The following is a 10,000-nucleotide window of genomic DNA, read 5'->3' as shown; positions in this document are numbered from 1 at the left end:
TGTATATTTACCCACTTGAGCAAAAAAAGTATTAAAATGACCAGCTGTCACTTAATTGTTATATGTAGTCTTTGCTGTGTTCTTACTGTCAGGAATCAGTTCTCTAATAATCATCCAGGTGGCTCTACTGTTACCTCTGTTATTCTCAAGTCTGCTGTTATAATATTCTGATTTAACTTGATGGAACAAGGCTCTAAATTGTCTTTTTAGAGTTTTATAGTAAATTTCCAAATTAGTGTTACTTCTGTCTTTTTTTCAGGTCCTTCAAGGCATTATTTCTTAGTTGCATGAGTGTTTTCAGTTCCTCAGTGATCCATGGAGCAAAGGGCCTCCTACCTCTTGCGTACTAACGGTGCGCATAAATCGAGATAATTAAAAAAGACCGTTAAATATCTTAACTTGCGTATTTTATCCGTTGCGCATATTCTGTTCAGTGTTGGGCTTTCAGTCATTAATAAATTACATAATATTTATGGTGAGTGGTTTCTTAATTGACGGAAAGTTTTAACCTTAGGTTGCCTCTTAGGTTTACTGATGTATAAGGTAACAGTGACGAGGTCATGATCGGCAATGGGGCACGAAATCACATCAGGATGAAGAGCCATGTCAGGAGTGGTTGTTACAATTATATTCAGAGAGAGAGAGAGAGAGAGAGAGAGAGAATTACAGAGAATTACAGAGATAACTAGACCCCACAGGCCCTAAGGCCCAAACTAGGTGGTCTGTCCTAAACCTAAGTGACAGTTGTTATGCGGCCACCATGACGTTGAAACTGACCTAGTGAACATTGAAATGGAGGAAATAGAGGTCAACATTATTCTGAAACGATGCAATCGAGTTACACTGTACCACTGATAGTGGTAATCTGTTTAAATCTCGAACGACAGCATTAGTGAATAAGAATTTTGTGCAATCTGAATGAACTTGTCTACATTTGAGTTTAGCGCCATTATTTCTCGTTCGCGTCGAATCATCCATCACAAACAGCTTGGTCGGATCCACGCTGGTAAAACCGTTAAGTATTTTAAAGCACTCGACAAGTTTTCCTCTTAGGCGGCGTTTTTCAAGAGAAAACAGGTTTAGATGTGACAGCCTTTCCTCGTAGGGTTTGTTTTGTTATGAAGGAATCATCTTGGCTGCTCTATGCTGGACACCTTCTAATTTAGAAATGTCTTTCGCATGGTGGGGAGACCAAAACTGCACGGCATACTCCAAATGAGGTCTGACGAAATTATTATACAAAGGTAGTATAACATCTTTATTCATGAATGAAAAATTTATCTTATTCAAACCCATCATCCTGTTTGCTTTTTTAACGGACTCGTTGCACTGCTGGGAAAACTTGAGTTTAGACGCGACTGTGACGCCAAGATCTTTGATCGAGTGAACGCTTTTAGTTTTAACGCCGCACATTGCATAGTCCTTCTTTATATTTCTATATCCAACCCGCAGAATCTGGCACTTGTTTATATTAAAAGACATTTCCCATTTTACTGATCAATTTGATATTTTACGCAAATCTTGTAGGCTCCGCCTGTCACATTCTGTAAGTACCGCATTGCCGATTTTCGTGTCGTCCGCAAATTTACTAATGAAATTGTTGAGACCAAGGTCAATGTCGTTGATGTAAATGACAAAGAGAATGGGTCCCAGGACTGGCATCCACTCAGAGGTCACTCCATTTATAACAACTTTTTGCTTTCTAGTGCTTAGCCGGTGCTTGATCCATTCGTGAAGTTTACCCCCGTTGCCCATTTCCTTGATTTTATGAAGCAGCTTGTACTGTATTGTGGAACTTTATCAAACGCCTTCTGGAAGTACAAATAAATAATATCAAGTGATTTATAGAACGTTAATAGATTCGACAAACAAGATCTGTTGTTACGGAAACCATGTTGCGAGTCCAGGATTAGCGAATTACACTCTATGTAGTTAACTACTTTATCTCGAATGATTGTCACAAATAATTTACCACTAATTGAAGTTAAGCTGATTGGCCAGTAATTATCCGGTAATTTTCGGTCGCTTTTTTTTTAAATGGGTGTTACGTTAGCCATTTTCCAATCACTAGGAACGATACCATGGTGCAAAGACGTATTAAACAGCATTGTTAAAGGTCTGAGTATCTCTCTTGATATTTTTTTAAGTAATTTTGGATATATTATATCGGGTCCTGGACTTTTGTTAGTTTTAAGTGACTGCAGCGCTTTGAGAACCTCATCTGTACTGATTTCAAAGTCAGGGAGGGAATGACTGGGATTTTCAATAGTTTTTTTTTTTTTTTTTACAGCAAAGGAGACAGTTCAAGGGCACACAAAAAAAGTAAACATTAATAAAAAAAAAGCCCGCTACTCACTGCTCCTAAAAAAAGAGTCCAAAGAGGTGGCCGAAAGATAGGTCAGTTTCGGGAGGAGAGGTGTCCTGATACCCTCCTCTTGAAAGAGTTCAAGTCGTAGGCAGGAGGAAATACAGATGAAGGAAGATTGTTCCAGAGTTTACCAGCGTGAGGGATGAAAGAGTGAAGATGCTGGTTAACTCTTGCATAAGGGGTTTGGACAGTATAGGGATGAGCATGAGAAAGTCGAGGGGAGGCATGCAGTTAGCAAGTTCAGAAGAGCAGTCAGCGTGGAAATATCGATAGAAGATAGAAAGAGGCAACATTAGACTATCAGTATGAGGAGGAGAGCTGATGAGACGAAGAGCCTTAGCCTCCACTCTGTCCAGAAGAGACGCATACTCCATACGAGGGCGGACAAGGCCCCTGTATATGGACAGCAACTGTGCAGGGGAGAAGAACTGGCGGAGACGGTACAGAACGCCCAGCCTCGAGGAAGCTGATTTAGTAAGAGATGAGATATGAAGTTTCCAGTTGAGATTTTGAGTTAAGGATAGACCGAGGATGTTTAGTGTTGAGGAAGGTGATAGCTGAGTGTTGTCAAAGAATAGGGATAGTTGTTTGGAAGATTGTGTCGAGTGGATAGGTGGAGAAACTGTGTTTTGAGGCGTTGAAGGACACCAGGTTCTTCTTGCCCCAATCGGAAATAATAGTAAGGTCTGAGGCTGTTCTGCAGCCTCCAGCCTTGAGTCGTTAAGTTCCTGAAGGTGGGTCTTCTATTGAAAGAAGTTGAGTAATGCAGAGTGGAATCATCGGCGTAGGAATGGATAGGACAGTTCGTTTTGGAAAGAAGATCATCAATGAACAACAGAAAAGAGGGAGATAGGACTGAACCCTGTGGTACACCACTGTTTCTAGATTTAGTTGAAGAACAATGACCGTCTACCACGGCAGAAATAGAACGGTCAGAAAGGAAACTGGAGATAAATGTACATAGAGAAGGATAGAAACCGTAGGAGGTTAGTTTAGAAAGCAAAGTTATGTGCCAGACCCTAACAAAAGCTTTTGATATGTAAAGTTTCACCGAAACGGCTAAGAGAGGATGACCAAGAGTCAGTTAAGAAGGGAGATCACCAGTAGAACGCCTTGCGGAACCAATACTGGCGATCAGATAGAAGGTCAGAAGTGGAAAGGTGCTTTTGAATCTTACGGTTAAGGATTGATTCAAAAGCTTTAGATAGACAAGAAAGTAAAGCAATAGGACGGAAGTTTGAGGGATTGGAGCGGTCACCCTTCTTAGGTACAGGCTGTATGAAGGCATACTTCCAGCAAGAAGGAAAGGTAGATGTTGACAGGCAGAGGCGAAAGAGTTTGACCAGGCAGGGTGACAGCACGGAGGCACTCCATCAGGTCCATAAGCCTTCTGAGGATTGAGGCCAGAGAGGGCATAGAAAACATCATTTTGAAGAATCTTTATAACAGGCATAAAGGAGTCAGAGGGGGGATGAGTAGGAGGAATATGCCCAGAATCGTCCAGAGTGGAGTTTTTAGAAAAAGTTTGAGAGAAGAGTTCAGCCTTAGAGATAGATGAGACGGCAGTGTTGCCGTCAGGACTGAGGAGTGGAGGGAAAGATGAAGAAGTGAAGTTGGAGGAGATGTTTTTGGCTAGATGCCAGAAGTCACGGGAAGAGTTAGAGAAAGCAAGGTTTTGACATTTTCTATTAATGAAAGAATTTTTGGTTAGTCGGAGAATAGATTTGGCACGATTTCGGGCAGAAATGTAAAGTTCATAATTAGCATTAGTTTGAAGGCTCTGGTACCTTTGTGAGCTACCTCTCTATCATTGACAGCGCGAGAACAAGCGTGATTAAACCAAGGCTTTTTAGCGTGGGGAGAGAGAAAGAACGATCCAGAGACAATCACCTCTGTGATGCGCTGAGCACACACAGAGGGTCTCTATCCTGGAAGCAATAATCATTCCACGGAAATGAAAAGTACATCCTCAGGTCGTCCCACCGAGCTGAAGCAAATGCCAGAAGCATCGCTCTTCGGTGGGTCCAGAGGGTGTACAGGAGCAATAGACAGGATGCAGAAATAAGATTGTGATCGGAGGAGCCCAACGGAGAGAACAGTTTGACAGACTAAGCAGAAGGGTTTGAGGTAAGGAAGAGGTCTAGAATGTTGGGCCGATCTCCAAGACGGTCAGGAATACGTGTAGGGTGCTGGACCAACTGCTCTAGGTCGTTGAGGATAGCAAAGTTGTAGGCTTGTTCACCAGGATGGTCAGTGAAAGAGGATGAAAGCCAAAGCTGTGGTGAACATTGAAATCTCCTAGGATGGAGATTTCAGCGAAGGGAGAGTGGGTCAAGATGCTCCACTTTTAGAATTCAAATAGTCAAAGAATTTTACATAGTTGGTAGAGTTAGGTGAGAGATAAACAGCACAGATGTATTTAGTAATAGAATGACAGTGAAGTCATAACCAGATGGTGGAAAATTCAGAAGAGTCAAGGTCGTGGGCACGAGAGCAAGTGATGTCGTTGCGCACGTAGGCAACATCCAGCTTTGGATTGAAATTTAGGATAGAGATAGTAGGAGGAACAGGAGTAGAGATTGCAGCCTCAGAAACCTGTGTTTCGGTGAGGAAGAGAAGGTGAGGTTTAGAGGAGGAGAGATGATGTTCCACAGAATGAAAATTAGAGCGAAGACCGCGAATGTTGCAGAAATTGAGAAGAAAGAGGTTTGAGGAGTTATCAAGACACCTCTCGGGTCGGCAGCCAGAAGGAGTCCTCCTGCCATTTTGAAATTTTAATTTTGGGAAAAGGTGTATATGTTGTGTGAATGTAGTGTGGTGTGGATAAAGAGAGGATCTGCTTTTAGAGAGCATGCTGAACTACTCTCCGGTGTTGGTGAGACAATAGGGAAACGGTTAGTGAGGACATGGGAAGGGTCTTTGGAGGGCTTCAGCTCCCTTCTCACCTCCCATATATACCTCACCGGGAGTGGCTTGCGCCCGTTCGGTAGGTGTCTTCCTACCTACTCCAGCAGCAGCAGTATCGATATAATTACTATGAAAAACCGAGGCGAACTAAGAATTTAACGTGTTCGCTATGCGTTGGCTGTCTGTCACGATATTGCCCGAATCATCAGTTAATGGGCCAATCCCACTTCGACAGAGAGAGAGAGAGAGAGAGAGAGAGAGAGAGATTGCGGTCGAAGCCAGCGGTGGACTGGAGTAGGGGAGGAGACATGCACTCGCCCTAAGAGAATTTAGGTTTATTCACCCTGGTCCCCCTGAAAACCGCGTCTCACGATGACCGCTCAGCAACAACTGTGTTGTGTCCAGGAGAAACAGGTGTTCACGCAGGTGTAATCTTCCAATCCCAGCGACCTGCCTTAATTCGGTTTCGTGTCTCCTCGCCGCTGGTGAAAAAGTACAATGTTTGTAAGAGGTACAAGGGGAGTCCAGCATTATAAAATTATACTTCCATCAAAGAACCTGTAAGCGGGTTGTCTCTACCAGCCGATATGCATATGGGGAATGGTTAACTGAAAACAGCTGCAAGTTGACTTGCTCTGGAGTAGGCAGCACAGTGTGATGGTCGGCCATCCAGGATAAGCTGGGCATCATAACACATGAGGACATTCCCCGACCTAACAAACCTGAGGGCACTGTGGCCTCTAGCAACTGCCACAAACCTAAACTAATTGGACAAAGGTGCAGAGCAATGATGTCTATCCCCGATTCAGGACACCACCTTGTCTCCAAACCAGGTGTCAGGAACACTTAGTCAATATTGAGATAGATAAAACACTGGTGAAGATGCTTCTGCAAGATATAAACACCAGATAAATGACTGGCCCCTAAGACGTGAGTCCTCCACCACTCCGAAGCTTAGCTTCTGAGCTTACAGCACCCCTTACTTCTCTCCTTCTGACCTGGATGGCGGGCCGACTGTGTCCAACGTAATGGATACGGAGTAGAGTACTACCTATGCACAAGAAACATTCGAAAACCGAGCCATCTAACTACCGTCCATTCCCCCGACAGTCTGCGGCCAGCAAGGTATTAGATAAGGTTACTGCCGGTTAACTACTGCTAGAGGAAAAATACATCGTCAAGCAGACACTTTCGATTCCACCCTTCCCATTCCACAGCAGATCTCCTCCTCCTCGCTTCGGATTGGCAAAATGCGCTGGAAAGAGTCCTCGATACCCTGGTTTCTCGATACCCTTGATACAGGGGGAGTATTTGACCGAGTTTTTTACGAGGGGCCCCTGGAAAAACTCAAAACCAGAGGCATTTATGGAGATTTACTGGACATAATTGAAGACTTTCTCAAAGATAGGACCCATGGTAATTCGTGGGTAGAGTCTCGCCAGTACCCGTAGTGATCCATGCTTGGACATATCCTGCAGAGCGCAATCAAAGACGACCTCCTACAACAAAACCATAAAGTACCTCGTACGCAAATGATTCACCCTCATTGTCTTATACAGCCTCCATAACTCGCAACAGGTGATCAGCAGCATCAACGCCACATTCGACACTATCAAGGGCTGTAGATCCCTCTGGCAGGTGGCCTTTGCACCTAACAATACCCATGCTATTGCCTTCTCCCGTTTATCTGCTGCTGCAGGTGTGGTGAAGAACAAGATCGAGATGTTAGGGCATTCATTCCTTTACAGGAGCACATAACTGTCCTAGGCGTTGATATAGACAAAGACACTTTCTCGACTTTCAAGCACTGATACTCCTCTATAAGGCACAGGTGCGCACCTTGAGTATGCTGCTCTCTCGTTGATGTCAACGGCCCCCTCACAATTCAGCAAACTAGATGATATCCCATGGCGAACCCTCAGCCCGGTGAAAATGTCCACTCAGCCACCACTCACAGCCCTCTCTTCTTGCCACTCCTGTTTGTTATGTTGGAGCAATGCTTAGCGGGCTTGTTTTGTTTTTCTTCGATTATTGTCCTTGCTGTTTACTCTAAAAAACATCTATGTTTTTATGTTTTGAAACTCTGCCAATGGATGAGAACGGGCTGAATCATATCTAATTTTCCATTAAGATACACCGGTATCTCTGGTGCTTGATTTTTCGGCCGTGAGCCTTATGTCTATCACTAGTAGATAGAATGAGTAAATTAGAAGGTGAAAACCTATATAAATCACAAGAAAATTTAACACCAAGAATCCACTTATGAATTTTAGTGTTATTAATGGATCTATGACCCTCAAAATATCTGTACTTTGACACCCATTCGTCATCTCACTATATCATCTAAATTCAAAGGGCACAGAGGGTTCGCTTTCACTTTCTTAGTCACTTGCCACAGATTTTCTCACCCAATGCGTTATCACATTTTCCAAGAACACAGAAAACATACACACAAAATAGTTCCTGTGACACACACACATAATTAATACGTGTTACGTTTTCCACTGGCATTGTTAACCAATGCAATCGGTCAGTCACTCAGTCACTCACTGAATCACCCACTCACCCATTAACTCAGATCATTATTCACACGCTCACTGACTCGCCCCACACACGTTATATCTAAGGGCAAAGATCACCAGTTCAACTGTCCTACTTTTCTTAATGAGGCATATTTTTTTATATTTCGAAAGTTCTCCCATCCACTATGAGATTTATAGCTTACTTTTCTTCACATTCTCTTCACACCTCTCAATTGGTGATTTTAGATAGGTGAGGAGGTTACTGAAGTCTTGTGGTGCCAAAAGACTTTTCACTGTACAAATGAATAGGGAAAAATATAATAAAATCATATTGTATGCAGGAAATCAATGCCAGAGAATTTAATTAACCATTTTCTATTAATCAAATAATTACGCTTCATTATTACGAAACCAAATCATTACACATCTTTTACTTTAATCTTCAACAGACAGTGTTGTGTTATTTCAAATTATATCGTCATGTATTCATGTTTCAGAGGTACTTATCTCTATGTAATTACTTTTTTTACAGTAAAGGGAGCAGTTCATATATATATATATATATATATATATATATATATATATATATATATATATATATATATATATATATATATATATATATATATATATATATATATATATATATATATTTACAAAAAAAGAGACAGTTCAAGGGCGTGAAAAAAAAAACAATAATGAAAAAAAAGGCCCCTACTTACTGCTCCCGAATAGAGTACATAGGAGTGGCCAAAAAAGAAAGGTCAATTTCGGGAGGAGAGGTGTCCTGATACTCTCCTCTTGAAAGGGTTCATGTCGTAGGCAGGAGGAAATACAGATGAAGGAAGATTGTTCCAGAGTTTACCAGCGTGAGGGATGAAAAAGTGAAGATGCTGGTTAACTCTTGCATAAGGTGTTTGGACAGTATAGGGATGAGTTTGATTAGAAAGTCGTGTGTGGCGAGGCCGCGGGAGGGGGGGAGGCATGCAGTTAACAAATTCAGAAGAGCAGTTAGTGTGAGAATATCGATAGAAGATAGAAAGAGAGGCAACATCGCGATGGAATTTAAGAGGTAGAAGACTATCAGTAAGAGAGGAGAGATGATGAGTCGAAGAGCCATAGACTCCACTCTGTCCAAGAGAGCTGTGTGAGTGGAGCCCCCCACACGTGAGGTGCATACTCCATATATATATATATATATATATATATATATATATATATATATATATATATATATATATATATATATATATATATATATATATATATATATATATATATATATATATATATATATATATATATATATATATATATATATATATATATAACGCGCATACTGTTCCTTTAGAGTGTAGATAAGAGTGGCCAAAAGAGACGTGAATTTCAGCTGTAGATGTTTCTTGAAACTCCCTCTCTTGAAGGCGGTAAAGTCGTAGATAGGAATGCTGTTCCAAAGTTTACCAGCGAAAGGGATGAAGGAATAAAGATGATAGTTAACTCTTGCATAAGGAATTTGCACAGGATAAGAATGAGGTAGAGTAGAAAGTGGTGTGCAGCGGGGCCGCGGGAGGGGTGAAGGCATGCAGATAGCAAGTTTAGAAGAGAGTCAGCATAGTAATATAGATAGATGATAGAGAGGCAACACTGCGGCCGAATGTAAGATGCAGAAAACTGTCAGTATGAGGAGCGCAGCAAATGAGGCGAAGAGCCTTTGACTGTACTTTGTTCAAGAGGGCTGCCTGCCTGTGTGGAGGCCCCCTTATATGAAATACATACTCCATATACGAGGGCGGACAAAGCCCTCACGTATGGACGGCATATGGGAGAGGAAAATAAATATTTTACCATTAAAATCAAGCCATTGTTCCACACACTTCACTGGATCATAATGCACCATTTTAGCTTCAGGTAAGGAGAGCAATTTGATGCCCCTCCTTAGCAGACAATCAACATTCATACTGGAGCAAGACTAATTGGGAATACATTAAATAATAAGGGAAAGTAAAAAGTAACACAAGATGAGGGTACTATCTTTATGCTTTAATGAGACCCTTCAAGGTAAGTACATGAGAGCCTGACCTTCGATCGCTAACTGATCGACCGATTGAATGACTAATCGACTGACTGGCTGACTAACTGATTGGATGATTGACGTAACGGAGAGGTGATGGTGTCGCCCGGTGTAGGTGAAGAAGCTCTC

General features: G+C 42.0%; 1 protein-coding gene across 4 annotated transcripts in view; it reads right to left on the bottom strand.

Moving 5' to 3' along the window:
• The window catches only part of LOC126995690 (pigment-dispersing hormone 1 peptides-like), a 103,459-nt gene that overhangs the window by 87,832 nt on the left and 5,627 nt on the right, over nt 1-10,000 (bottom strand). The window contains exon 4 of one of the 4 annotated variants that reach the window (XM_050855481.1): nt 9,820-10,000. This exon is cut by the window's right edge and continues 21 nt beyond it. The exons of the other annotated variants lie outside the window; for them this stretch is intronic. The gene's annotated coding sequence lies outside the window, so the exon portion shown is untranslated. Of the gene's footprint in view, nt 1-9,819 lie in introns of those variants that run through there. 4 annotated transcript variants of the gene reach the window in all.

The sequence above is a fragment of the Eriocheir sinensis genome, chromosome 1 (assembly GCF_024679095.1).
Source record: "Eriocheir sinensis breed Jianghai 21 chromosome 1, ASM2467909v1, whole genome shotgun sequence".
Classification (NCBI taxonomy): domain Eukaryota; kingdom Metazoa; phylum Arthropoda; class Malacostraca; order Decapoda; family Varunidae; genus Eriocheir; species Eriocheir sinensis.
This window is presented reverse-complemented; position numbering and strand designations above follow the sequence as displayed.